The 27,987-nt window shown below is 45.5% G+C and overlaps 1 protein-coding gene across 2 annotated transcripts in view; it reads left to right on the plus strand.

The window, feature by feature from the left end:
* Positions 1-27,987, plus strand: part of ADGB (androglobin) — an 871,677-nt gene that overhangs the window by 783,706 nt on the left and 59,984 nt on the right. The gene's annotated exons all lie outside the window — the stretch shown is intronic.

Below are 27,987 nucleotides of genomic sequence, written 5' to 3' on the forward strand. Positions count from 1 at the left end.
TCTAGTTGCAGATTCTTTACCTTGAAATATTTTCCAGCATCAGACTGGATCTGGAGGCTTTTGGTGAGCAGTACCCCTGTGTGTTAGTAGGTGACATCATTTGGCTCCGCATGGTATCATCAGCATCGTTCTTGCCGGAAGTCATATGCACAGTGCTCATATAGGTGCCACCCTGCACGCTGACATCAGTTCTTTTCTCTCTACTCTAGCCAGCGCAGATCTGGAGAGAGCAACCCCCAGTCATTTTTGACTGACTTTTTTTCAACCTTTTGTCAAATAATTTTTGAGACTTTGTGTCCTGGTGGGTGGATGTCCACCAGAAAAGCAGGCTTTTAACCATGTGGTGGCTGTCACCAACAAATGTCAGTGACTGATCCACACTTGGTTTGTCTCTGGTGTCTTGATCAGGACCATGACGCCAAGACATGCAAGGATTACTGTGCAATGCATCCCAATGCTATGAGGGAGCAGTCCCTCAAGTTTTTTGCACCCGACGTCAGGCAGCCCTTTGATGCTTCAGATTTCAATCTCAAGGAAGGTCCCAAGGTTGTTTGCTAAGTCGTACCCGACGATTGTCATTCCATTCCAATTCGTCGGGGAAGACCCACAATAAAAATAAGTCAAAGAGGTCTTTGACTTCACCTCGAAAGTCTTAGGACGAGTCACGGGGCTGTCGGCACTTGAGGCATACCTCAGTGGTTGGAGCCTGCGCCTGCGCCTGAGCCATCTTTGCTCATGCCTGTGTTTTTGGGACCGAGGCAACTGCCGCCCCACTGAAAGAATTTATGAAGCCATGCATCACCTCTTCAGGTTGTCTGACCCCCTCCCCCCCAAGCGCCCCTGAGCCCCACAGGTTCAGGAGGAGCCCCTACTGGTGTTCTGCCAGAAGGTTTGCCCTCAGCACTAGTTGGGTCCCAGGACTCCATTGACGGATTGATTACCTGCCACCATCGCCCTGCCCCAGGGGACCCCGGTTTCCTCACACATTCCATACACTGGAGAAGTTGGTGATCCAGGCCTCCACATCCAAAATTAACCCCACTCATGACGTGCCACTCTCCAGATGAAGAATCAAAAAGGTTGGATACCTTTGGGAAGAGGATGTTTCCATCTGCCAGCACGGCAATGTGGTAGGTGAACACTGCATGCCTCTTGGGCCAGTACTCTCATATGATCTGGTACTTGGCTGTGCAGGTGCTTCCCATGGTCTTGGATTAGGCCCGAGCCATGCTCTCTCAGGTAATTGCGGATGGTAGAGATGCAGCCAAGTTCCCAATAAGATATGTGCTAGGCTGTATACAAATGACTCGCTGGGTAATGCAATTTCATTGTCAGTGGCCCTTAGGCACCACGCCTGTTTGAGAACCATTGGCTTTTTGGGGGATGTCCAAGCTTCGCTCATGGATATGCCCTTTGATGGCTCCTGTCTGTTCAGTGAGAAGGCGGACTCAGTGCTGAAGCAATTCAAGAACAGAAAGGCTACAGCCAGGCCCTTTGGCCTTTCTATGACCCCTCACAAACCCTGGTGTGCCTTCTGCACCTTTTGTGAAAAAGGTTTACAACTGCGTCTCTACATTCCCAGCTACTAAGGCTAGCAACTTTTGCAATCTTTTTGTGGCCTACGATGCAGTTCCCTCACACCACGTGGCACAGGCAGACAGAGGAGTCTGCCCCCAAACCCCCTCAGTTTGCCCTCCAGCTATCATGGGCATCCAGTGGGGGCAGGATATGCCATCCCCTCCACCATTGGAGAACAATAACATCTGACCACTGGGTTTTACAGCTTGTCCAAATTGGATACACTCTCCCCTTTGTGACCATCCTTCCTCCCATGCCACCCACTTACAGCATTCTGATGAAGGACCACCTCTCTTTGCTTTATCGGGAAGTGTTAGCTCTCTTTTTCAAGGGATCCCTAGAGTGGGTACCCACATCAGAAGTAGGTTGTGGTTGCTACTCCCACTACTTTCTGGTGCCCAAGAAGGACAGAGGCTTTGTTCTATCCTAGTTCTTTTCCTCCTTAACCTCTTCCTGAGAAAGAAGAATTTCAAGATGCTCAAGCTTGCACAAGTGTTGTCTGCCCTGCACCTGGGAGCCTGGATGGTAGCGTTGGTCTTGCAGGACTCCTATTTTCACATCCCCGTTCTGCCTGCACACAGACATTACCTGCGGTTTATGGTAGGCCAAGTGCACTTCCAGTTTGTCGTGCTGCCCTTTTGTCTTACCAGTGCCCCTTGATGTGGACCAAGGTGATGGTGGTAGTTGCAGCACACCTCCAGAGCTCAAGAGTCCCAGTCTTCCGCTACATTGATGATTGGCTGTTCAAGTTGGTTGTCTCTCCCTTTTCAAACTACAGCAGACCTCCTTCTGCATTCACTAGGGATCAATGCCAATGTGCCAAAGTCACACCTAACTTCCTCTCAGATGCTCTCTTTCATCTGCGCTGTTCTGCACAGAGTGCAGTTTTGGGCTTATCCTCTCAAGCAGCAAGTCCATAATATTGGGGCTAAGCTACCCATGCTTCAGCCTCTATACTGGATTTTTCTGAGAACGACCATTAGGTTGTTGGGGAGGAGAATTTCTCCAACATGGTCTAGATCTCAGAGGGAACTTCAAAACACCTGCTGTGTTGGTTAATGAACCCCAGCTCGGTCAGTGGCAGACCCCTCTCTCTTTTCCAAATAGAGCTGACTATATTGACAGGTGCATCAGTCCTGGTCTGCAGCAGCCATCTAGGAGCCCTGGAGATCAGAGGACTCTGGTCTTCAGCTGAATCTGAGCTCCACATTAATCTATTGGTGGTTTAGGTGATCCAAATTGCATTGAAAGCCTTTCTTTCTTCACTCATGGGAAGGCTAATACAGATAACACCACCGCCAAGTGGTGGTACAGCACAGACAAGGCGAGATGGGATAGTTGACTTTGTCAAGAGGCTTTGTGCCTCAGGACAGGGCTGAAACACCAGGGCATTTCCCTAGCAGTTCAATTCCTGGAAGGCTCTCTGGATATCAGAGGGGACCAACTCAGGCGTGGTGCTTAGCGGATCACACATGGCCTCTCCATCTGGAAGTGACGCTAGGTCTCTGTCAAAAGTGGGGAGAACCTTGGTTAAATCTGTTTGAGTAGTTTTGTGCTCTGAAGTTTCAAAGTCTGCTCTCATTCAGAGATGCTTTTCATCTCAAGAGGCGCTCCAGCCTCCTGTATGCCTTTCTGCCAGTACCACTCCTACCCAGAGTTCTCAAGAAGATCAAGAATGACCGGGCCTAAGTCATCCATTTTGCTTTGAATTGGGCACAGAAAGTCTGGTATCATGAGCTATTGAGCATGAGCATTGGTCCTCCGATCAGGCTGCCTCTTTGGGAGGATCAGCTGTCGCAGCAGGGTAGGGTCCTGCACCCAAACCTGAAAATGCTCCACCTTCATATGTGGAGATTGAGTGGTGACAGTTGACAGCTTTCAACCTTCTGCCCAAAGTTTGCAATGTTATCTTAACAGCCAGGCGTCCCTCCACCAAGGCGGTATATACCTGCTGTTGGAACAAGTTCATGGCATGTTGTGCAGATAAGCATGTTGACCCTCTATCTGCACCCCTTTCCTAGGTTTTCTTGTTTTTTCTTTCCTTGGCAGGTCTCTGCTGTGGGCATGTTAAACCTTTCTATTATTTCTGCATTTCTGTGGTTTCTAGATCAGCCATCGCTTTTCAAATACCCAATCGAACATAGGTTTCTGAAAGGTCTCCAGCACATGTTCCCACCAGTGCCTTTTATTATGCCCCAGGGGAACCTTAACTTGGTGCCCCAAAACTGTCCACTCGGGCTTCTCACCTAAAAAATGGCCTTCCTAGTGGCGATAACATCTGCCTGGAGGGTCAGTTAGCTACAAGCGCACTCTGAGCATCCTCCATACATTACTTTCTCCCCTGACAAAATGGTTCTTCAAAGTAGAGCATCGCTTACCAAAAGTAGTTACCTCTTTGCCATGTAGGACAGTCCATCACTCTGCCTACCTTTTATGCTCCACCTCATCAAGAGGGAGATTTTACCGACTGGACCCAAAAAGAGCATTGTTGTACGACCTTGATTGCACTTATGAGTCTTATGACTTCCAGATGAATGTTCAACTCTTTATAGGGTTTGTCGAATCCAAGAAAGGGGAGGCAGTGAAGACGTGGACAATCTTGCTATGGAAAGTTTTCTGCATCAAAATATGCTATGCACCGACCAAAATGCAACCCTGTGAGAATTTGTGAACTCATTTTATCCGGGTGAAAGCTGCAGCTACTACATCAGCTCACAGAGTTCCTGTCCTGGATATCTGTCATGCAGCAATGTGGCTTCTTTGTACATGTTTATGAACCACCACTGCCTAGACAGTCAGCTCCTTTGAGGCTGTGTCATTTTTCCTGTTTGGTCCTAAAGGACTTCTTAGTATAATCTGTATTGCAGCCCCACCTCTGGGAAGGTATTGCTTTGGGTATCTATCCCTAGTTAAGGAATCCGCAGCTAGACTTCTCTACCAGATGAACAAGTTACTTACCTTCAGTAATGCCTTATGTGGTAGAGACTCCATCTAGCCGCAGATTCCTTACTGACCCACCCATCCCTCCCTGCTGTGCAACCGGATTTTAGAGTTAAGTATTAATCCTTATAAGGGCCATAGTTTTGCACACCAGTGGTCAGTGTTCCTTGTGGCTCTGTGCTTCCGGCGTCGAAAGTTGTGAAACTGATGTCAGCAGGATAGGGTGGCCTCTATATAGGCTCCACGCAAGTCATTTCAGATGCAGATGTTGCCACACCTACCAACGCACAGGGGTACTGCACACCAAAAGTTTCTGGATCCAGTCGGGAATATTCTAAGGTAAGGAACTTGCGGCTAGGTGTAGCCTCTACCAGATAAGGCGTTATTGAAGATAAGTATCTTGTTCCGCATGGCTTATCTGTTAAAGGAGCAGCAATAAATAGGAGACATTCTGGAATGTTGGCAAACGTGTGATTTCCACGTCTAATTTGTTTCTTTATTGCTGCTGTTTGAGTGTTGAGCAATAAATCACAGTTGATAAAGCACTCCTCTGATCTCAACATTAAATCCAGTGCTTTTAATAAGACCTCTTCTTCCCTTCTGGTACTTCTGTACAAGTGTATCAGTGCCCCACCAGCATCACACTGCTACCTCATGGCTTCAGTATCTCTCTTTTGAAATGTCTGGGGTTTCTGTTTTTCACTCTTCACTTGTTTCCTGCATCTTAGATGCACAAACTCAACTCCTTTGCTGCTGAGGCTTTTCTGAACCCCAGTGCTCAGCCATTTTGTTTTGCTATTTGGGATACTTTGCACAATCTCCTCCGTAACTTTTTTCCACATAAGGTATCCACACAAAATTTTTGTCCTTTTTTGCCAACATCACGGAGATTCTAAAGGTACCCTGGGTTTGTGAATTATGCCAGAGGGGACTGAGGAAATTGCCAAAATATAGCAAACATTGTGTTTTTTGGGTGAAAAAATGTGAAAAAGGTGCTGTGCAAAAAAGTGTCTGTTTTTCCTAAAATCACCATCTGCCCATCCTTCAGGAGCAAGTAGAGCTGCATCAACAAACGATTTTTGCCACAGTTTTGTCATTTTTCTAGGAGGTACCCCATTTTCCTAATTTTTGTACTTTCATCCTACTTCCAGCTTGTGATGGAAACAGATATGAAACCCATCACTGATGTTGGAAAGCTATGCAATTCTGAAAGGTAAAAAAAAAAACAATTGTGAACACAGCAAGGGGTCATTTTTTTAGATCCCTCAAGATTTTTAAACAAATTGTTGATTGTGGGTTTTGGGCCCTAGCTCAGCCATCACCTCAGGAAACCTGTCAATTTGCATATTTCTGAAAACTAGATGGTGAGGAGAGTCTGTGGTAGTGTGGCCTACATGGCTCTCACTCAAAAAATATTCAGAAGCCCTTGCAAAAACTCACTCTTTGGCTAAAAAACACACTTTCCTCACATTTCTGTGGCAGAATATTCTGGATTCTGTAGGGAGCCACAAATTTTATACCATCTAGTGTTCCTCCATGTGTCCTTATTAAAGTGCTTATGTGGGTCAGCCTAGCTCATAACAGGAAAAGGCCCCAAATGCAACATGGACATGTCACCTTTTTACCACTGAAGATATACTTAATTTTTGTAATCTGAGAGCCACAAACTTCCTACCACGCAGCATTCCCCCAAGTCTCCAGATAAAATTGGTACCTCACTTGTGTGTACCTAGCCCCCACAACAGGAAAGGGCCCAAAACATAACATGGAAATGTCACCTTTTTTCCAATGAAAACCAAACCTTTTTTGCAGTTTTGATAGTAGTATATTTTGGGTCCTAGCTCAGCCTGCACCTAAGGAAACCTAACAAACATGCATATTTCTGAAAACTAGACACCTGGGAGAGTCCAGGGTGACATGACTTACTTGCCTCTCACCAGGTATTTGTACACAGAAGTCCTTGCAAATTTCAAACTTTGGCTGAAAACACACATTTTTCTCATATTTCTGTTACGGAAAGTTCTGGAATCTCCATGCACACACAGATTTTCACCCACGCAGCTGATAAAAATGGTACCTCACTTGTATGGGTGGGTCTAGCCCCTGGGACAGAAAGGGGCCGAAAGTGCAACATGGACATGCCACCTGTTTCCACTGAACACCAACCCTTTTTTGCAGTTTTTGTACCAGTGGATTTTGGGTCCTAGCTCAGCTGGCACCTAAGGGAAACCTACCAAACCTGCACATTTCTGAAAATTAGACACTCAGGAAAGTCTAGGGTGGTGCTACTTATGTGGCTCTCACTAGGTAATTTTACCAAAAGCTTTTGGAAAGCCCACACTTTAGCTAAAAAACACATTTTCCTCACATTTCTATGACAGGCGGTTCTGAGATCTTTGGGGAACCACAAATTCCCTACCACCTAGCATTTCCCAAGGTCTCCTGATATAAATGGTACTTCTTGTGTGTGGGTAAGCCTGGCCCCTGCAAAAGGAAAAGGCCCAAAAAGCCTCACATTTTTCCACTCAAAACAGACCCTTTTTTGCTGTTTGGGTTGCTGTGGATTTTGGGTTTTAGCTCTACCTGCGCCTCAGGAAACCTACCAAATTTGCAAATTTTTGAACCAAGATGCTCATGATGGTGTGACTTGCATGGAATTCACTAGGTAATTTTATCCAGAAACCCTTGCAAACCTCAAACTGTGTATAAAAACATATTTTCATCACATTTCTGTGAAGGACAGTTCCAAGATCTGCAGGGAATCACAAATGTCCTACCATCCTGCTTTCTTCCAAGTCTTCCAATGAAAACGGCACCTTACTTGTGTGGGTGGACCTAGCCCCTGGGACAGAAAAGGGCCCAAAATGCAACATGAACATGTCACCTTTTTCCACTGAACACTGACTCTTTTTTGCAATTTGGGTGGCTGTGGATTTTGAGCCCTAGCTCAACTGGCACCTAGGGAAACCTACAGCACCTGCACATTTTTTAAATCTAGACACCTGGGAGAGTCCAAAGTAGTGGGACTTGCGTGGCTATCACCAGGTAATTGTTTCCAGAAACTCTTGCAAACCTCGAACTTCGATGGAAAACCACACATTTTCCACAAATGTATGTGACAGAAAGTTCTGGAACCTGAGCGGAGCTACAGATTTCCTACCACCTACCATTCCCCAAGTCTCCCAGTAAAAATTGTACTTTACTTGTGTGGGTGGGTCTGGCCCCCGAGACAGGAAAACTGTGGATTTTGGAATCTAGCTGTAATGGCATCTCAGGAATCCTATTAAACCTGCACATTTCTGAAAAGTAGACACTCAAGAGAATATAAGGTGGCATGACTTATGTGGCTCTCATTAGGTAATTTTACCCAGAAGCCCTTGCAAACCTCACACTATGGATAACAACACTTTTCTCATATTTCTGTGGTGAAGAGTTCTGAAATCTGCGGGGAATCACAAATTTCCTACCATCCTTTGTTCCCCCAACTCTCCCGATAAAAATGGAATCTCACTTGTGTGGGTGGGTCAAAAGACCGCAACTCAAAAGACACTTAAACACTAAGTGGAGAAATCAGTGACTAGATACCCAGGGGATTCCAGGGTGGTGTGCCTTTCGTGGTTCTATTGGCCTTGGTTGGATCCATTACTGTCACAGGCAATAGGTCCACCAACACAAGTGGGGCAGCGTTTTCATTGCACCGAGTGGAGTAAAACTTGGGGCTATGAATTGTGTGGATTCCTGCTGTTTCTGGAAGTTTCTATCACAGACATGTATGGAAAATCAGTGTTTTTCGCTAAAGTTTGAGGTTCATAGAACACTGATGGTAAGAAAATTTGTGGGATCAACAGAAGGCACACCACCCTGGACTCCGCCAGGTATCCAGTTTTTAGAAATATGTGGGTTTGTTAGGTTTCCCTAGCAGGCCACTGAGCACAGGCCCAAATACCACAGCTATCCCTATTGCCAATGGCTCCAATTTACGTTTTAGAACCTTTTGTGTCACAGGAGCTAGGCCAAGCCACAAAAGGGTGTCAGCATTTTTATAAGGACAAGGGTGGAAACACTAACTGGTAGTACTTTTGTATTGTTGATAAGTGAATGGGATTAATGCATGTTACACCTCCCTAGAAAACTCAGGGTGTTCAGTTTTCAAAAATGTGAGGAGATGTTAGTGTTCCTTCTGAACCTATCCAGAGCTCAAGCACAAATTCATACCAGTATGTTTTGGCACTACCAGAGGTAATAGGTTAAAGCGTCAATACTGATAACATTATTGGAATATTTAACCCATTATTTAGTGTTAGTGAACCGTAAAGGCATGTCAAGATACCAAGCATGTTATGATCCATTCACAATGTTTTCATGTGTGCCATACAAAGCCATTATTACTGCCGGGCAGGGACCCAACACACACATACTGACATAAAAAAACAGCCACCATTCACAAGTCAATCACATTCATACACCAGCAGGACTGAAGCACCAATCACACTGCCACTCGACCACTGATTAGCCAACTTATTACAGAAGCACACCTCTAGCAAACAATACATACATTCTGCCAGTCAACAGCCACACATTCTGCCAGCCAACAGCCACACATTCCGCCAGCCAAAACCACACATTCCACCAGCCAACAGCCACATATTTTGCCAGCCAACAGTCACACATTTCACCAGCCAATGTCCACACAATTGCCCCTACACACATACTGCAGCCATGTTTGTTTAGTGCGTTGACTACACTTTCACTTCGAACATGAATATCTCCTTCTACCTAAACAAGACCATTAAGAAAGCAAACCTAGGTTATGGTTTAACTACCTGTTCATGTCTGTCCATCTCATCTGCAGTCCTAATACTGTTAGGGTGCCAGGTGTACCTTTATTAAAGCCTCACCATGGAAGCCTGATTAGGTTCAGAAAGACTTTTCTGTCATGTGCTTTCAGTGCACCCTGTGCACTACTCAAACTCCTTTCAGTGTGTGGACATACATTGAGGGTGTCTCGGATATTCATTTGTGGCCCATTCTTAAGACGGTGTGACCAAATGTACCATCAAAAATGGGACTAAACATTCTGAGGACGACAACTAAATTCCCTAAAGAACACTTCTAGAAAGACTAAGGGCGTTAGGGTTTGGTGAATGGGGTACTCATTCAAAACAAGGCACATGTCATGTCCACCACTATGTGAAGTCCACTGACGGAAATGCATTAGAAACATGGTTGGCAAAATATCCGTCATGTTTTGACAGAGTATGAAGGTGGCAAACAGACCAGAAGTATGACGTGACGAGTGGTGGGTACAGTAGTCTGTATGTCACTTCTACCTTGCTTAACGGCTGTCTACTAAACAAGATATCTAAGACAACAAACCTAGGCTATACTTTGGCTGCTGTCGCTCACCTGGAGTCCTAATAACTTGAGGGGGCAATGTTCCCAACATTTCACCATAGCAGCCTGCTTAGGCTAGGGAATACTTGTCTTTCATGCTCTTTCAGTACACTTACTGCAATAAATCCATCTCCTCGGACAGTGTTAGAAAATCTACCTTTGAAAATAGGGCTTAACATTCTGGAACACAACCTACTAAATTCTCTAAAGAGCATTTCTGGAAAGAATAAGGGCCATAGGGGGTCCTTCTGACCCTGGCGGTCTTGGACCGCCAGGGTCACGAATGACGGAAGCACCGCCAACAGGCTGGCGGTGCTTCAAATGCCATTCTGACCGCGGCGGTAAAGCCGCGGTCGCCCCGCCGGGGCCGGCGGTTTTCCGCTGTTTTTGCCCCGGCTGGGAGAATCCGCCAGGGCAGCGCTGCCCTGGGGATTCTGACCCCCGTACCGCCAGCCTGTTTCTGGTGGTTTTCACCACCAGGAAGAGGCTGGCGGTAAGGGGTGTCCTGGGGCCCCTGGGGGCCCCTGCACTGCCCATGCCACAGGCATGGGCAGTGCAGGGGCCCCCTAACAGGGCCCGGCCAGCTTTTCACTGTCTGCCTAGCAGACAGTGAAAAGCGCAACGGGTGCAACTGCACCCGTCGCACGGCCGCAACACCGCCGGCTCCATTCGGAGCCAGCTCCTGTGTTGCGGCCCTCATTCCCGCTGGGCCGGCGGGCGCTAACTTGGTTAGCGCCCGCCGGCCCAGCGGGAATGTCAGAATGGGGGCTGCGGAATTTTGGCCGCATGGCGGCCAAATGGCGGTTTCCGCCTGGAGGGCGGCGGTAGCCGCCCGCCAAGGTTGGAATGACCCCCTTAGAGTTTGGTGGACAAGGGTACTCAATTAAAACATGGTGCATGTCCTGTTGACTATTATGTTCAGAGCGCTCACTGAAATGCACTTGTAATATGGTGGACAGAACGTCCCCCACATTTTTGATGGGACTTGAAGGTGAGAAAGAGCCAAAAGCAAGACCAATGTCTGCCACTATGCTACAGTGAATAAATGCATGGTGACTCAAATCCAATTTAGAAAGAAAAAAGTCTTGGATTAGAGTTATTCTCTATAATTCAAGTGACCAATTTCCAAGGCTACACAGCTATTCAAGTAAGGGCCCACTGAAAGTTATGTATCCATGTACAGTCATTTGGGACAGAGAGTAACTCCTAAACAATGTGCACTACTTGAGTCTGTTTCCTATCAACTCACATTTGTGTGGTACAAAGAGAAGTAAATTGGCAAACACAGGCCAGACTGAGATGGGTCCTGGGGGCAGTCATATCTACTCTCCTGCCACTTTTCTTGCTGAGCACAAACTCTGCATCGGCGATATTGGTGACTCTTTTTGCTGTGTTTCAGAAATGCTGTTGGCAAAGTGCCAATCCTGCTGTCTTGCAATATTCTTCACAACAGGCTAAGTAGAGACTACTGCTTTTACCACAGCAAGGTTTTCAATAACAGACAACTGAAAGTCAAAGAATGATATCAGTCTTCCTGTGGTCATGTGCCAACATACACAACATACGCATTGTAGGTTGCTAACTGCATCAGGTGAGTAGCCAACTTCCTATATAATGTGCTTGTTTTACGGTTCACATCATATGGTTGAAGAACTTGGATGTTTTTATCCACTCCACTCATTGTCACTTATACAAGTGGGCTTGAGGACTTCTGTCAACTATCCCCAAACTATGACCTGAAATGTTTTCTCAAGCGTAATGAGCACGTAGGCTTCCTGCCTGTCTGAGACCTTGACAGCAAGCAGTTTGCGGCAATGCAAAACATTGCTCTTTCCTTTTTGGAGCTTCTTACAAACAAGCTCATAAGGGAATCCTATTTCTAATGCACTTCAAGCCAGAGTGCCAGCTTTGTACAGTTCACTAAACAGCTAGAATCCTGTATAGAAGTTATCTACATTAAGATTGTGGAAATGAAAAAAGGGAGTCCAGCCAGTTGACTTCCTTAGAATGCCGAATTTATGAGATAGTTGTGAGAACTCCAAATCGGAAGGCCTGGACCCTAAGCCTCCCAATAATTATAGTACTAGATCGATTATAGGTGAGTTCCCACTTCAAAAATTACTAATAATGAGCACAATGCTTCAGTAGTTGTTTATTACATAGAAGACATCAGTTCCATAGGTTTATAGTCCAGTTAATTAATGATAATCTTGAAGCTGAGATTAGTTCAGAGCATAATGAAAAATCAGCGATTGAACGCAGGACGCGCCGGTGATCTTTCGCCAGTATTTCCTTTGCTTACCGCATCTTTAGATTCCTATCCATAATTGTGACAATTGATGTCAGAAGTTTTTCATTATGCTCTGAACTGGCCTTGAGAAAGCCCCCGCCTACCCGCTAAAGGGGCGAAACACGTGTTGGCTGTTCTTCCATCGAATATTGTTACTTGATTTCTCTCCAACCTTGATATTAGTTGATTGGACTATTATGTTGCTGATCCTTGGAACTTAATCTCAGCTTCAAGATTATCATTAATTAACTGGACTATAAACCTATGGAACTGATGTCTTCTATGTAATAAACAACTACTGAAGCATTGTGCTCATTATTAGTAATTTTTGAAGTGGGAACTCACCTATAATCGATCTAGTACATTAAGATTGTGGCCTTTATAAAGGATAGATTGGGTAGTGTCTCATACAATCTTCTCACTCACTCCTACCGTAGAAGGACATCCAGCAGGATTTATTGCAGAGTCCTTCCCGGTGTTTACTCTCAGGCTGTATGCATAACCAATTGAGCTTTCCCATAAAATATACATCTTGATGCAGCAACAAACTCTTTTACTAGGTATGTACTGCATTAACAGCAGTTGCTCTTTGTTCAAGATCAAGGACATATCAACTGCTTTATCCTATCTAGGAGTCTAAGGGGGTTATTACAACTTTGGAGGAGGTGTTAATCCGTCCCAAAAGTGACGGTAAAATGACGGATATACCACCAGCCTTATTACGAGTCCATTATATCCTATGGAACTCGTAATACGGCTGGTGGTATATCCGTCACTTTACTGTCACTTTTGGGACGGATTAACACCTCCTCCAAATTTGTAATAACCCCCTAAATCTCGGACTTGGCAGAGCAATGTTCCAAAACAGGCCGAATTTTGGATAGCTTTTCTGGGAGGTCCTGTGGCACTGCAGAAGAATTGTCATTAAATTGCAGCATGCACTGCAAAATCATAGCTCTGTCTCAGCTCATGACCAATGCGAAACCTGGTGTTACCCTAATCGCAAAAGCAGGCCAGTAGGACAGTACAGTTAGTTTGTGGACTATTCCCATTTTCAGCAGTAGGCCCAAAACGTTTTTTTTCAGCTGCCTGAGTGAAGTGGGGGTCCACAGGTGTGCCCTAGGGTGAGGCGCCAGAGTGCCTCCAGGCTCCCACAGAAACTGTTCAGCATGCAAATCGCTATGCTGCACAATTTCCTCAGGGAAATCTGCATCCAAAATTGGATGCAATTAGTCACTAGGCAAAAAAATTGCTGTATTGACCTTACATCCAGTATCTCCAGAAAATATCAAGTCAGCATTCTGTCTGTGCTCAGTGCCATATCTTTCTGCACTCTCCACTGATCTTCCCTGTCACTAGCTTTTCAGTGAACAGTTAGTGCTCGCAACAGGATATCACAACTACCAGGGCCATGTCCCTCTCAATCACTGGAAGATGATTTGTCATCAGAAGGAGTTCCAGCTGAAAAATCACCCCCAGATCCTGCTTCATGACTCTTTCCCTCTGATGCTGTCTCAGTATCAGACCCTCCCTCACAGCTCTTCTCCATTATTTGAGTTAGAGCCTCTGAAGCAGTCATCCAATTAGACGCCATCTACCTTTGTTAACTAAAACTTTCTGGCTTAGATAGAATGCAGAGATTCTCATAGAAATGAATGCTGTGTGCCTGTGTTTGGGGTGCTGTGTTTGTGCTGTGTACTGAAAGAATGGTAATGTAAGGCTGTGAGAGTGTTGTAAAGTGTGATCACAACCACAACAGTCTCAAACTTGCACTCATCTGATACAAAGAACTTTTTCAAAGAGCCAATGCTGCCAAAAACATATCCAAAGATCTAACTCTGCCAAAAGCATCTCCAACGAAGCTAAGGGAAATAGATAAGGAAAAATGTTATTTCATACTGCAAAAGAACACACACAAAAAAACAAAAGCCTATTATGCTACATTTTCCCCCAATGCCAGGAGAAATTTATTTTTGAAACACACTCCTTGTGAAAGAGCAGAATGCGGATTAGACACAATGAAGTTAGCCATTTGTGTCATCTGCCCCTTTGCTTCCACTTACCACAGCATAGGGCAATGTGTAAGCCCACATCAAGCACTGATCAATTCCTGTGTAATTCATATTTTACTTTCAACCAGCAAATATCATTTGGAAAATGGGTCCGTACACTTCAACCATTTATCAGTTACTGTACTGTAATTCTACACAGCATGGAATACATCATGGGTTCAACCATTCACATTTTGCTTCCACCCACCACAGCTTAGAACAGTGTTTCAGCCCACCCACCTTAATACCATGGCCTTAGCAAAATGTAAACAGCCTAATAACTGATTGCTACCTGAAATGGGTTCACCCACTGCAGCAGTTATAAATATGACTGCCATATTTTCCTTTCCTTGGGAGGGTCTCTGGTAGAGAAAAAAGACCCATAAAAAGAAAGATTGCCCCTTGCTCCACACATTGTGTGGCCGGGGAGTGCCAAAAACTCAGGTACATATGCCTAAATAAAATCATCCATATTTTCCCTCATCATGACCCCTAGCAGGGTGCCCAATCATCCCCCAATGGAAGGGTAAATAAGCAAATATAATATATTGACCACTCGGGTCGAAACGTGCTTGGGGCCAACCTCAAAAAATGTTTGTTGCCCAGGGAATACTAGACAAGCCCCGCCCACAATGAAAAATATGGCTGCCACATTTTCCCATCACTTTTGGGGGGGCTTTAGGCCCCACATCAGGGGCTAATATGCTCCCCCGTCCCCCAGGAGAAGGGAAAACATATTATATACAAGGATGGGCAAGTTCACCATGCCCGAGGGCCAACTAAGCACACAAAACAAGACTTCCCTAGTGTCTAATGGAATCCCTGCTTTTGGACTGCGGTTCATTCACAATCCATGACAAGGGATCTGTTTCAACAAGGCATCACTGGAAATTGAGGCTCTCCCCTTTCCAACATTCCTTTACACATTTTCTCCTGCCCAGGAAAGCTTGAAAGGTCCTGGGCAGCACAAAACTAAAAATCAAAATGGTGGCCAAATTTCCTTTACTGGAGAAGCCAATAGCTCCTCTCATTCAGGGTCAATGGGCTCCACCAGGGAAGGTTAAACATAAATATACATTATATATGGCCTCCCGGGGGGGGAGAGGGTCAACCATGCCGAGGGGCCGACATCCCACTTAATTAATATAATTCCTTGATGTCTTGTGGATCCCTGCTCATGAGTTGCAGTGTGTCCATGATCCACAAACAGGGATTGTTTTGAAAAAGGCATTGCTGGAAAGGAGAGGCTCACCCCTTTCCTACACTGAGGGGCAGGGTAGGAGGACAAAAACCCACAAGCTGCACAGGGAGCTGCCTTACCTGCTCCTGGATGGTCCTTCCAATGTGATCAGTGACGCTAGTACACCTTGTAGGGTTCTGATGTCACTGATAGATGAAGGTGGGGGAGTTACATAGAAGCAGTTCCTCCTTATCCCCCATATCTAAATACATGCAGGGAAGCCTCAGTGGGAGCACAATAACTTCCTCCAAAAACCTGCCCCCTGTAGGTGGATGACCCATGAACACCTACAGCACTGCGGAGGATGTCAGCAGGTCATCCACTGCACCAAAGGACTTAAGTAAACAAAAAAGGGATGGATGGGTTGCTTGAATCTTTCAGCCATTGGTAATGACTCAGGCCTGCATCTCCATCCATCATTCATTTTACCACCATGGCCTCTCAGATTAGATCCAGCTATGTACAAATCAGCTTTGGTCCTGCTCCAGTAGGAACTGTCTAGCCTGAACTGCCAAGCCAGGTCCCTGTCTATAGCAGGTGGTATGGTTAGTGGCAGCACACCAGACTTTGGTGGGCGAGAAGGAGGGGGCAGATGCATGCACAAAGGACCTTGGAGGGTGGAACGGAGGGGGTAGAGGCTGTACGAAGACAACAGAGGGCAGAAGGAAGGGAGCTGAACTAGGAGCAGCAAGCTGACCAAGGAGGGTCGGCAGGAGGTGCAGTGGCAGCACAACAGGCCACTCAGGTCAGGTAGAAGTGTCAGTGGCAACACAGCAGATCATGAAGGACAGGAGGAAGGGACACCACAATGAACTATGAAGAGCAGGAGTGCGACAATAGGCTCTTATACTCAGACAATGGAAAGTAGAGGGGTGAGGGGGCAGGGACAAGGTCAGCAAGCTGACCTTGCTGGGCAGACAAGAATGGCTGTGGCAGCACAACAGACCACACAAAACAAGCACAAGGGGTAGTGGCAGCTCAGTGGAGGGAGGAGGCAGGGGCATGCACACAGATAACAGAGGACATTTGGGAGCAGGGCAGGCAGGAGGGACAGTGGCAGTAAAACAGACCATTAAGGGCTGGGGTGAGGGGGCAGGGTCATGGATTCAGATACTGGAGGGTTGGCAGAGAGGTAGGGGTAGGTTGAGCAAGCTGATCATGGGGGAAGATAACGACTCACACAGACACCATGCTTATGAACAGCAGAGCGCATGTGGGAGCAGGACAAGGACAGCAAGCTAACCACTCAGGGCAGACGGAAGGGGCAGTGGTTGCACTACTGGCCATGTAACGCAGGAGGGAGGGTCATTGACTCGGACAACAGAAAGGAGGGACGAAGTATGTAGGCTCAGCAAGCTAAGCATGGAGGGCATGTGGGAGGGGCAGTGACAGCACAAAAGACCACATGGGCAGGAATGACTGGGCAGGGCACAGACAAGGAAAGCACAGGGCAGGTAGGTGGGGGAAGGGGTTGCAAGCTCACCACAGAGGAAAGGCCTTCATGGCCAGGGGCAGCACAGCTGAACATTGAGGGTAGGAAAGAGGGAGCAGGGGCATGCACATGGAAAACCAAGTGCAAGAAGGAGGGGGCAGGGGGAGAAAGCTGACCACATAGGGTTGTTGTATGGCTCTTTTAGTTAGGTTTTAGACATGTTGTTTTAGCTAACTAGGCCTGCCACTGTGCACTTTCACCCTATTACATTTTACACGGCGTTGCTTTGTTTTTATAGCAATAGCTTAATTTGCGGTGCTGGTTTATTTCTCTCTATCTTCTTGCCCTTTCTCCTAGGAAAGCATTGTGTTCTTAGTAGGACATGTAGCTCACTTTGTGCTTTCTACAAGGCTATAGTCAGGTAGGAAGGCTGACAAACGTGGTATGCTATGTCCACTGCATTCACAAAAAACAACACACTCATACGTGGGGACCATTTCTTATAATGTCAGCTGTTGTATACCCCTTAGTCCCAGACATGTTAGAGGAAGATTCCAGCCAGATGACCGCTACTATATGCTGATTGCTGCAAGCTTTGCTACAGCTACTTGCTTAGACGGCCGAGCCCTGAACTGGATGGGGACGGTGTCTCTCTAGACCTCAGGCCTCTTCTTCAGGTATGAGGGATGATGTTCTCCCAGGGGGAAACCCAAAGGGCAGATTAGGCTTAGTATGCTGTGCTCATACTTAGGGTAGGTGAGGGGTTATAGATCCACTCCCCTGTTTAGACAGGGGGGAAACCCAAAGGGCAGATTAGGCTTAGTATGCTGTGCTCATACTTAGGGTAGGTGAGGGGTTATAGATCCACTCCCCTGTTTAGACAGCGTGGTCAGCGTGGTAGGACTGTTCTTGTGTTGTACATTTTTAGTCATAAGCCTGCTCCTTTTGTGTTTCATTATCCTCGTTATTGCTGTGCACCTGCTTTTATCTAACTATTCTGTCTCTGTTGTCTTTGCCTGAGTGAGTTTATGGTAACTGAGAGAACGTGATGAGATCTGATGTACCACGATTCCCTGGGGAGTCTATCTTACCATGAGCTTGGTTTCCACAATCATCTCTGTCAGAGATGGGGCGCTGCTAGTTTGCCCGGAAACCCCAGATTAGGCCGACAGGTGTCACCATGTGTGGAGTTGTACTCAGTGCCCACACCTTAGGCGATCCTCCCACGCAAATCCAGTAGCCTCATTATCCTAATGAGAACCTACGTGACATGGTAGGCCGGCGTGGGCAGGGGCAGTAATCTGTCCACAGATGGCTGGCAGGGTAGGGAATGGGCACACAGATGGTGAACAGAGGCCAGGCAGAAGGGGGACCCGGGTATCAATCTGACCACAGCAAACAGACCTGATCTGGTCAGCATAATGGACCACAGCGGGCAGAAGGTAGAAGCAGGGGCATGCACACGGGGAACAGAGGGCAGGGGTAGCGGGTAGTGAGCTGACCATGGAGGGCAGCCAGGCAGGGACAGCTTAGTCGACCAAGGAGGGCAGTAAGGAGGGGACAGGGGCGCACACACACAGCATGGGGGAGGTGGCAGGGCAGTAAGCGGGCAATGGCAGAAATTGAATCTGATTTTGGTTGCTAGTTTTGAAGGAACACTCCCCAGTTAGATCCCAATGTGGATCATGCACAGTCCAAGATAAAGTCATGGCTTACTTCAGCCCTCAATGTTTTTATGCCTGCATGTCCGAGCCAGATTAAAAAAAGATCTTCCACTCTCTGGTTCAATGAATTATTGGTTGCTGAAAAGCAGCACTGGAAAGTACTTGAACAAGCATGGAGAAAGACTTTTGACACTCTAGCTAAGGGGTTCTATATGAACACAGTAAAAATCTATCATAAAATGATTAGGAAAGCTCGGGTGGAGTTCTTTTCTAATAAAAATATAAACAGTAATAATCTGGCAAAATAGATTTTCTCCATTATCAACAGATTAACAATACTGGTAGCTGCATAAGGGCTGGTTTAGGCCTCGAATAATCACTGTAACAAACTAGCTGACCTTTTTGTCGAAAAGATTAGCAATATCTATTCAATTTATTTTGACAAGTGAAAGATCTGAAGCAGTGGACTGCCTTTGCTCACAGATGAGCCAAAGGCAAAACTGAATTATGTAGCCTTACTTGAATTGCTTTTCTAACCTCCTTATGCAGTCAAGTTCTCCAGATGACCCACTCAAACATGACCTTGTTTTAAAAGTTCATGAATTTATTTTGCCATCATTTTTTAGAAATTGATTACCTCTCCCTGTCCTCGACTTTGATACATAAGACATGGAAACATGCAAAAGTATTTTCCCTTCTGAAGAAAGTGTCCCTTCACGTGGCCAAACCTGAAAATTACCGTCCCATCCCCCTGCTACCCTTTCTATCTAAAGTAGTGAAGAAACATGTAAACAGTCCTCTGACTGAGTCTCTAGAGGTCAGCAACATTTTTGACACATCCCAAAATGGCTTCAGACTCTCTTACAGCACAGAATCGGCTCTCTTAGCAGTGACTGAGGCGCTCCGTAGAGCAGCAGATGAAAGCACCTCATGAGCCCTTATTCTCCTAGACCTTAGTGTCACATTTGACACAGTGATTGACAAGGTGCTACTTCTCCACACTCATAAAATGAGGCAAAGTTTTAACATGGCGTGCCTCCATCCTTTCCAGTAATACCCCCACCTTTTCCTCCAGACAGAGACGTTTGGAACATGGTTTTTCCCCGGGCTCTTTGTTGAGCCCTACTCTTTTTATTATTTATGAGAGCTCATTAGCTGAGGTTGTGAAGTCCTTTGAGATCTCCCTAATTTCACACACTGATGATATACAACTTATTTTTACACTCTCAACAGATGCAACAAAAGATATCTCCAACTTCCAGGAGTGTATGCTTGTAGATGCCAATTGGATGAAAAATAACTGCCTAAAACTAAATCCCAATAAAACCAGTGTCTTTCCGCTGGAGAATCATACCCAGAATTGGGATGACCACTGGTGGACAGAAGGCCTCGGGCATTTAGGCATCGGGATGGACGACCCGTTTTCCTTTGAGACCCAAATTAGAACACTGAGCAGCACTTGCTTTGGTCTTTTTGGAGGACTTAAACTAATCATTGGTTTCTTCCAAGCTCAAGTCTGGCAGATGATAATTCAGTCTTTAATCTTGGCTCACCTGGAGTATTGTAACATTCTATATCTGGGCACCAAGAGTTTGGTTAAAAAAAAATCTGTAGTCTGTCCAAAATGATACTGCCAGATTACTTTTTGCTCTCCCCAAATTCTGTTCTGCCGCTAGGCTCCTTCAGAAATTTCATTGGTTGCCCACTGAGAAACGCATACTGTTTAAAGCCTTGACTACAGCCCACACGATTATGTATGCATGTGGAGCCCCTACTCTCTCTGGAATTATGCAGCCTTACTTACCTACGAAAACCCTCCTCTCAGCTGACATAAATCTTGTCCTTACCCCACTGATCAACAAAACAAGATAAGGAGGCTGCTCCTTCCGTGCTCTTGCTCCGGCCTTTTGCATTAATATGCCTGTATATTTAAGAAAAACACTGAACTATTTTAATTTTAGGAAACAGCTTAAAATTGGTTATTTGCAACTTAGATTTCATGTCATATCTATAAAGTGCTCTTTGCCTTTTTTGTCATATTTGTTTATGTGTGGTGTGCTGTGTTATTGGTGGGGCACTGGTAAGCCCTGTTGGTGGGGCAGCCATGCGCTTTATAAATTCTTTTAACATAACATTGGAGGACATGCCAACAGGGGCAGAGCAATAAACCACAGTGAACAGATGAAAAAGAGAAGGGCTAGGCACATGGGGAACAGAGGAGGGGGGACAGGGTCAGGAAGCTGACCGCAGAGGGCAGATTGGAGGGGCCAGAGCACTCAGAAGGAGAACAGAGAGCAGGCAGGAATGAGGCAGGGCCAGCAAGCTAACAACAGAAGGCAGGCGATGGGAGCAAGGGCACACAGATAGAGAATAGTGGGTTGGCCACCAGAAGAGGGTTGACCTTTGCCAACCCCCTGTTGTGAATGGCTGAAGGCTGTATGCAGTAGAGGTGTTGTCTAAGTATGTTCAAAATCCGTATAAATTTATGAAAACAACAAAGGTTAAGTATACGTTATAGTCAGGTGTGGTAATATGATCTTCCCTAAAATAAAAAAAACAGATACTCACTGAAATAAAATTCTGATTGAGCTATCTAAGCACCGAGTCCTCTCCTTTTTAAATATTCCTCCAGGTGCCAGTCAAAAATCTTAACCACGCTGTGTGCAGGGACGTGGCACCGGTGGCTCTTCATTGACGTTGTTTAGCGCTGGAAGTGACATGCATGGGCAAACATAGCCACCACCCAGGCTCGTTGACATCGGTTCCTGTCTTGCCAGGCTATCAGACATGGATCCGGAACTAGACCAGGTCTCTTGAAACTGTGTTTTTGACGTTTTTAAAACATTTCTTCAAAACTATTTTTTACCAGTGTGCATGGGAAATATCCCCTCCAAAGTTGGCAGGATTGAAATGTTGTGGGAAATGTTGCGTATAAATGTCTATGACTGAACCCCACTTGGTTTGCCTGTGATGTCTGGAATCAAAACACAACTCCAAGACCTGGGACAACTGCACCTTGATTTACCTGAGGACTATATGGGAGCACAAGGGGAAGCTCTTCGTCACCAAGCATCAAACGATCCCGGGTTATGCAAAGTCACAGGGGAGAGCCCAGTCCCATTCCAAAAGCTGGACATGCAATAGGTTGTCATCGAGGTCTAAGTCTTCAGGTAAGGCCAAGAAGAAGCGAAAGAAGGCCAGTTGGGACTCTGGGAACCCAAACAGTTCCCTAATACTCCTCCTGATTGTGAATCGAAGTGTATTGAGACCTTCTGAAAGTAAGTTTACTCATCTATCAGTTTACCATTGAGATCAGTTGTTTCTAGGGAAGGACTCACTTTCTCAAGGTTTTGCTAATCGTCTAAGAGGAAGCCCACGTCATCCTTTCACAGTCCACTCAGATTGACCATGATGCAACAAAGTTTCAATGATCCCTATGTTTCAGCCCCAGTCTGTGAGTTTCAATGAGGATAATGCTGACGCTGCTGGGACTGATGGCCTCCTCTGTCTTGCTGGTCACACACACCAGGTGGCATATGCGGGATCTGCTGTGGAATTTGAAATTCCAGTGGGTACAGCCCCAGGGGGGTTTTTCTAATCAAGTCCAGATTTCAGAAGAGACTAAGAAGGATCTGCAATGATGGCTGCTAGTCCACAACTGGGTCAGTGGCAGACCCCTCTTCCTACCTCACTCATAGCTGACAATTGTAACCAATGCATTGCTTCAGGGATTGGATGGCTGCTTGGGAATGGTGAAGATCAGAGGCATCTGGTCTCCAGCGAAATCCCAGCTCCACATCAACCTGCTAAAGCTGAGAACTATCCGCTTAGTGTTGAAAACCTTCCTGCCATCTGTCAAAGGGAGGTTGTATCAGGTGTTCATAGATAATACTACTGCCATGTGATGCTGCAAGAAGCAGGGTGCGGTGGCGTCATAGATCCTGTGCCAAGAGACTCTGCGTCTCTGGGTGCTTCTGGAACACCAGAATTGTTTTTGGTAGTGTAGCACCTTGTGGGATCTTTAAACACCAGGGCAAACAAACTCAGACGTTTGATACCTTGTGGATCATGAATGGTGGTTACACCTGGAGGTGGCACAGGGTACCTCCACAAATGACGAGAACCTTGGTTTCATCTGTTTGCAACTGATAAAAACACAAAATATCAGCACTTCTGAGTAACAGAGCAGCTCTTACTCAGAGGCTAATTCTCTTTAGATTGGAAACTGGAACTCCTGTATGCCTTTCTGACAATACCACTTCTGCCCCAGATTCTGAAGAAGATCCAGACCAGTTCCAATTCATCCTAGTGGCTCCAAATTGGGCACAGAGAGCATGGTATCCTGAACTCCTGGGCATGAGCATCTATCCTCCGATCAGTTTGCTCCTTCAGGAGGATCACCTGTTACAGCAGTCGGGCAGGGTCCTGCACCTGGACCTGCACAGCCTGGGAAATTGAGCAGCAGCAGTTGCACGCTTTTGACCTCCCTCCAGAGGTTGTCAATGTTACCTTGGCATCCAAGTGTTCCTCCGCCAAGTCAGTATACACCTGCAGTTAGGATGATTTTGTTGCCTCATACCCTACCAAACAAGTTGACCCACTTCATGCCAAATTGTCTGAGGTTTTGCTCTTTGTGTTCACTTAGCATAGCAAGGCTGTGCTTTACGGATGATTAAAGAGTACCTGTCAGCTATTTAGGCCTGTACAGTTGCTGGATTAGTCTTCATTCTGTAAATCACCAGTTGTGATGTATTTTCTCAAAGGGTTACAGCCTCTGTTTTCACCTTCTTCTTTTGTTATGCCCTTGCTAGACTTGAATTTAGTTTTGGTATTTCATATGTGCTCTCACTTGGAATCTCTAGACAGCTGTTGTCTTAGGCTGATTACCCTCACACCACTCTTTTTCATGGCCATAACCTCAACAGGCAGAGTGAGCGAGCTACAGTCATTCTCTGTTAACCCTCCTTCACCACGTTCTACCCAGACAAGATGGTCTTAGGACATGTGCCTCTTTTTTGCCAAAGGTGGTTACTCCTTTTCATGCCAGGCAAACCTTCACCCTCCTGGTGTTCTTTTCTTCACCTCGCCCCACTAAGGTGGAGAGATTGCATTGCATTGATCTTAAAAGGTTTCAGTTTCTACATAAGTCAAACTAGACAACACCAGGAGGACAATCAACTCTTTATTGGATTCGCAGAAGCAAAGGGCGGCAAGACAATGCAGAACAGAACCATTTTTCACTGGATTGTGCTACACATTGGCTAAAAAACAGCACTCTGAAGGCTTATGTACTTATTCCAGCAGAGCCAATCCTGCTACCACTACATTGGCACGTGGAGGGCCTGTCCTGTACATTTGCAAGGCTGCTACGTGGACATTTCTGTATACGTTAATGAAGCACTACTTTCTGGACAGCCAGGTCTGCCAAAATGAGCATTTTGCCCACTCAGTACTGCAGCAGGACTTTTTAGTCTGAGTCAGTTCTCAGACCCACCACCTGGCAGGTATTACTTGGGTATCTATTCAACACATGGAGTTGCAGGTGCCGTCTACCAGCTCATATGGGTAATGCTTAAGATTTTCAGGGTTCAGTCTGATGCCTGGGGGAATATTCAGGTGATGGATCTGCAGTTAGATAGAGTCCCTGCCAGAAAGAACGTTACAGAATGTAAATAACTTGTTTTTTAAAGGGATAGTATGGCTAGGTATGGTAATAACATCTTATCTTATGTTAAAAAAATCTTAGAAAGGCACTGAAAAAACAATGGTTAAAGTAATTTTATAGTTGAGTGTTGAAGTGGGTTTTAAAGTAATCCTTAAAAACCAAAAAAACACTGAAACTGAAAATGCCACTTTATAGTTCTCTGAGCTAACTATAACTTGCGCCTGACTATGCACTGCTTATGACTTCACAGATTACATCACTTATGAAAAGTTATTTAACATTATTGGTTACATTACTGATGGCATTGCGAATGATATACATGATGACTTCACTGATGACATCATCCAAGCTACTTCTCTTCAAATTACACAATAAACTGCTTGATCCCTTTAGAAAAGAAAGTAAGTAGTGAAAGGCCCACAAATAAATACAGCATGCATTGACTGTATATACATGTGTGCCTCCATGGAATATATACAGAGCTGACCTGGAGAAAAGACATATTCAGCATGGTAAATTGCATATGGTGCAAAGTTTACCTACATGAAAAGTTTTAAAACAGTACTTAATTTAAACAAGGAAGAGACAAAAACAACAAGTGTGAGTTGCAGACATACATTACAAATAGGTTGTGCCTTAAATCAAACTCCTATAGCCAAAACATAAGAGGAAAGCTAAAGCTTATGTTTACAATAGATTCACCAGTTGATTTCTGTGCACAGGCTGACAGTAAAAAGTTGTCATGTAGTGCTATTGACAATTTTAATATAAACTTGAGAATTTTTACGATACAGATATTTATTTCCAGAAGTTCAATGAAAACTCTGACACACTACACATTGCGGAAGACTATGTAATCTGTTGGTGACTCATTTACAACAAGTTCAAGTCGAAGAATGATAATAAGCATTGTTGCAATGGTGTACGGATTCTGCTAATTTCAAGAATATACATAAGATATTTTTTCAAACATGCCTTATGAGTTGCTGAATCTTAGATGTGAGGCCATTGACTTAAAATTTTATGTCAGCCTAGGTATTTAACTTTAACAAGTACGTCTCATTAAGGTAATTAAATGACCAAACACTTTTGTGAATGTTATTTAGGATTAAATAAATTGCTCATTGCATTAATGTATACAGAGACATTGTTAGCCTTGGGCACCTGAATACCAATAAAAAAGAGCATAATCTCTACTAAATATGGGTATTTTTACTGATATCTTTTATGTCCTCCATGTTGCAAAAGACTATACCTATGAGCACTGCAAAGGTGGTAGAAAATAGGGTCTAGGTGTAGCTTGCCAATACTTTCCAGTAGGGAAAGCATGTAGCAAACTTGTACGTTCATTGGATGATGTCATCAGTGTTATCATCAATTATGTCATTTGAGATGTCCTCAGTGATGTCATCAATGTGGTCATTAAACATGTCATGAGGTATGTAATATGTGAGGTCATTAACAATGCATCAAGGGGGTGCACGTTATAGTTAGTTAACTGAATTGTATCTGGGGAATTTCAGTGTTTTTGTGGTTTTTAAACTTTAGCTGTTAATTCCTTCCAACCTAACTATAACATTACTTTAACCATTGTTATTTCTGTGAGTATAAATATGTATGTATCTATATATATGTATGTGTGTTTATATGTGCATATATATATGTATGTGTGTTTGTGTGTGTATATATATATATATATATATATATATATATATATATATATATCAAATCTAGAGATTTGTATTGTAGGAAGCTGGCTCTGTAGATACTATATCAAAATGAGATATAGTGTGCACAGAGTCCAGGGGTTCCTCAGAGGCTAAAATAGACAATACTAATGCTCTCTTTTGTGGTAGTGTGGTTGAGTAGTTAGGCTTATCAGAGGGGAGCGCAAAGCATTTGCTGTACACACAGAGTCAAGAAATGAGGCAAACACTCAATGACTAACTCAAGGCCAATGTATTTATACAGGAAAAATATATTTTGTTCCTTTATTTCTAGAACCAAAAGAATCTTGCTGCAGGTAAGTACATTTGCAAGTGAGTATCAAAATATGTATCAATTGTACTTTTTGGGGTTTGGCAAATAAAACATTTTACAGGCAAGTAAAACGTTTCACTTTTAAAAGTTGACAGTGCAATTTTCAGTACAGTCCTGGAGGGGAAAGTGTTACTGCAGTTTTGAGGCAAGTACTCGACTTACAGTTCAAGTCTCCTAGGGTTAGGAAGTCCACTGGTCAAGGTTCAAGATGACCCCAAACATGCACCACCAGCAACACGTGAGCCAGCTGGGAACAGAGGTCAAAGTTGGTGCTGGATTTAGATTGGGATCCAATGGAGACTGGGGGCACTAGGAAACAGATCTGCTGGCAGGTAAGTACGGAGGGTAGACCTGCGGGGTTTAGGTGAGGTCGGCCGGGTGCAAACACAGCATTGGGCTCCCAATGATTTTCAGTAGGAGGACCCCAGGGGTCACAAAGAGGCTGCAAGTTAGGTCCAGGAGGTTGGTTCTGGAAAACCAAAGACTGGACAAGGAGGAGGGCTACCTGCTTAACGTTGCTGGACTGTAGTTCAGATTCCCCAAGGCCAGGGGGCTGCGGGTGCAGGGGTACCTGTTGGCGTGGGATATCTTTGCCCGGGTCTCTCGCGGTCTGGTGGGTCCTCTAGATTTAGTCTGCAGGCGTCGTAGTGTTGGCCAGCAGGGGTCAACCCAGGGTGGACACAAGGTCGGAATCGCCTGGGGACCAACTGTGGACCGGTGGGCTGCCTGGACTCGGGCTGTGGACTTCGGGAGCAGAGTGGGCAGGACTCGCAGATCTGGGGCTGTTTTGGAGTCCTTTGTGGAGTCTCTTGTGGACAGGGCCGCTGTCCTCTGGAGTTCTTGGTCCTCTGCTGGGCAGGCAGTCCTCTGGGGGTTTGTAGAGGTTGCTGGTCCTGCAGGATGTGTCCTGTTTTTGTAGCAGGGCTTCTGAAGCTGCAGACAGGCTGGTAGGTCTGGGGCTGAGTCAGTTGGTGTCTGGAGTCTGCTGGGGTGTCATCTTAGCAGTCCTTCTTTCTTCTTGTCTTGAGGGTCGCCAGGAATCTGGTGAGTTAGGTTCAGGGGTGCCCTTCAATCCTATATTTAGTGGCGTTACAGGGTTCTGAGGGCAGTCCCAGAGAGTGGCCACACCCTTCCTGTGCTTACTCCCTTTGGGGAGGGGAGCACACTCCTAACCTTATTGGTCCCTGTCCTCCAAACTAAAACGTAGGATTCTGGAGGGAGGGGGTCACTTCAGTTCTGGACACCTTAGGGGTGGTCATAGCTGGAGTGGTCACTCCTCCCTGTTTTTCCTAATTTTCCTGCTGAACTTGCTGCCAAAAGTGGAGCTTCAACCAGTTGACAGGCATCACCACTAGCTGGAGTTCCCTGGGGCACTGTAACAGGTGGCCTGAGCCTTTGAAGCTCACCACGAAGGTACAGTTCCTGCAGGGGGGAGGTGTGAAGCACCTCCACCCAGAGCAGACTTTGTTCCTGACCCCAGGGAGCACAAAGGTTCTCACCCCATTGAGTTGGAAACTTGTCTGTTAGTGGCAGGCTGGCACAGACTGGTCAGCCTTACACTAAAGGGTTGGGTAAAATACATGGTGCATCTCTAAGATGCTTGCTGTGTGCATTGTACAATAAATCCAACACTGGTATCAGTGTGGGTTTATTATGATGAGAAGTTTGATACCAAACTTCCCAACCTTCAGTG

This window comes from Pleurodeles waltl, chromosome 5 (assembly GCF_031143425.1).
Source record: "Pleurodeles waltl isolate 20211129_DDA chromosome 5, aPleWal1.hap1.20221129, whole genome shotgun sequence".
NCBI classification, from domain to species: Eukaryota; Metazoa; Chordata; class Amphibia; order Caudata; family Salamandridae; genus Pleurodeles; species Pleurodeles waltl.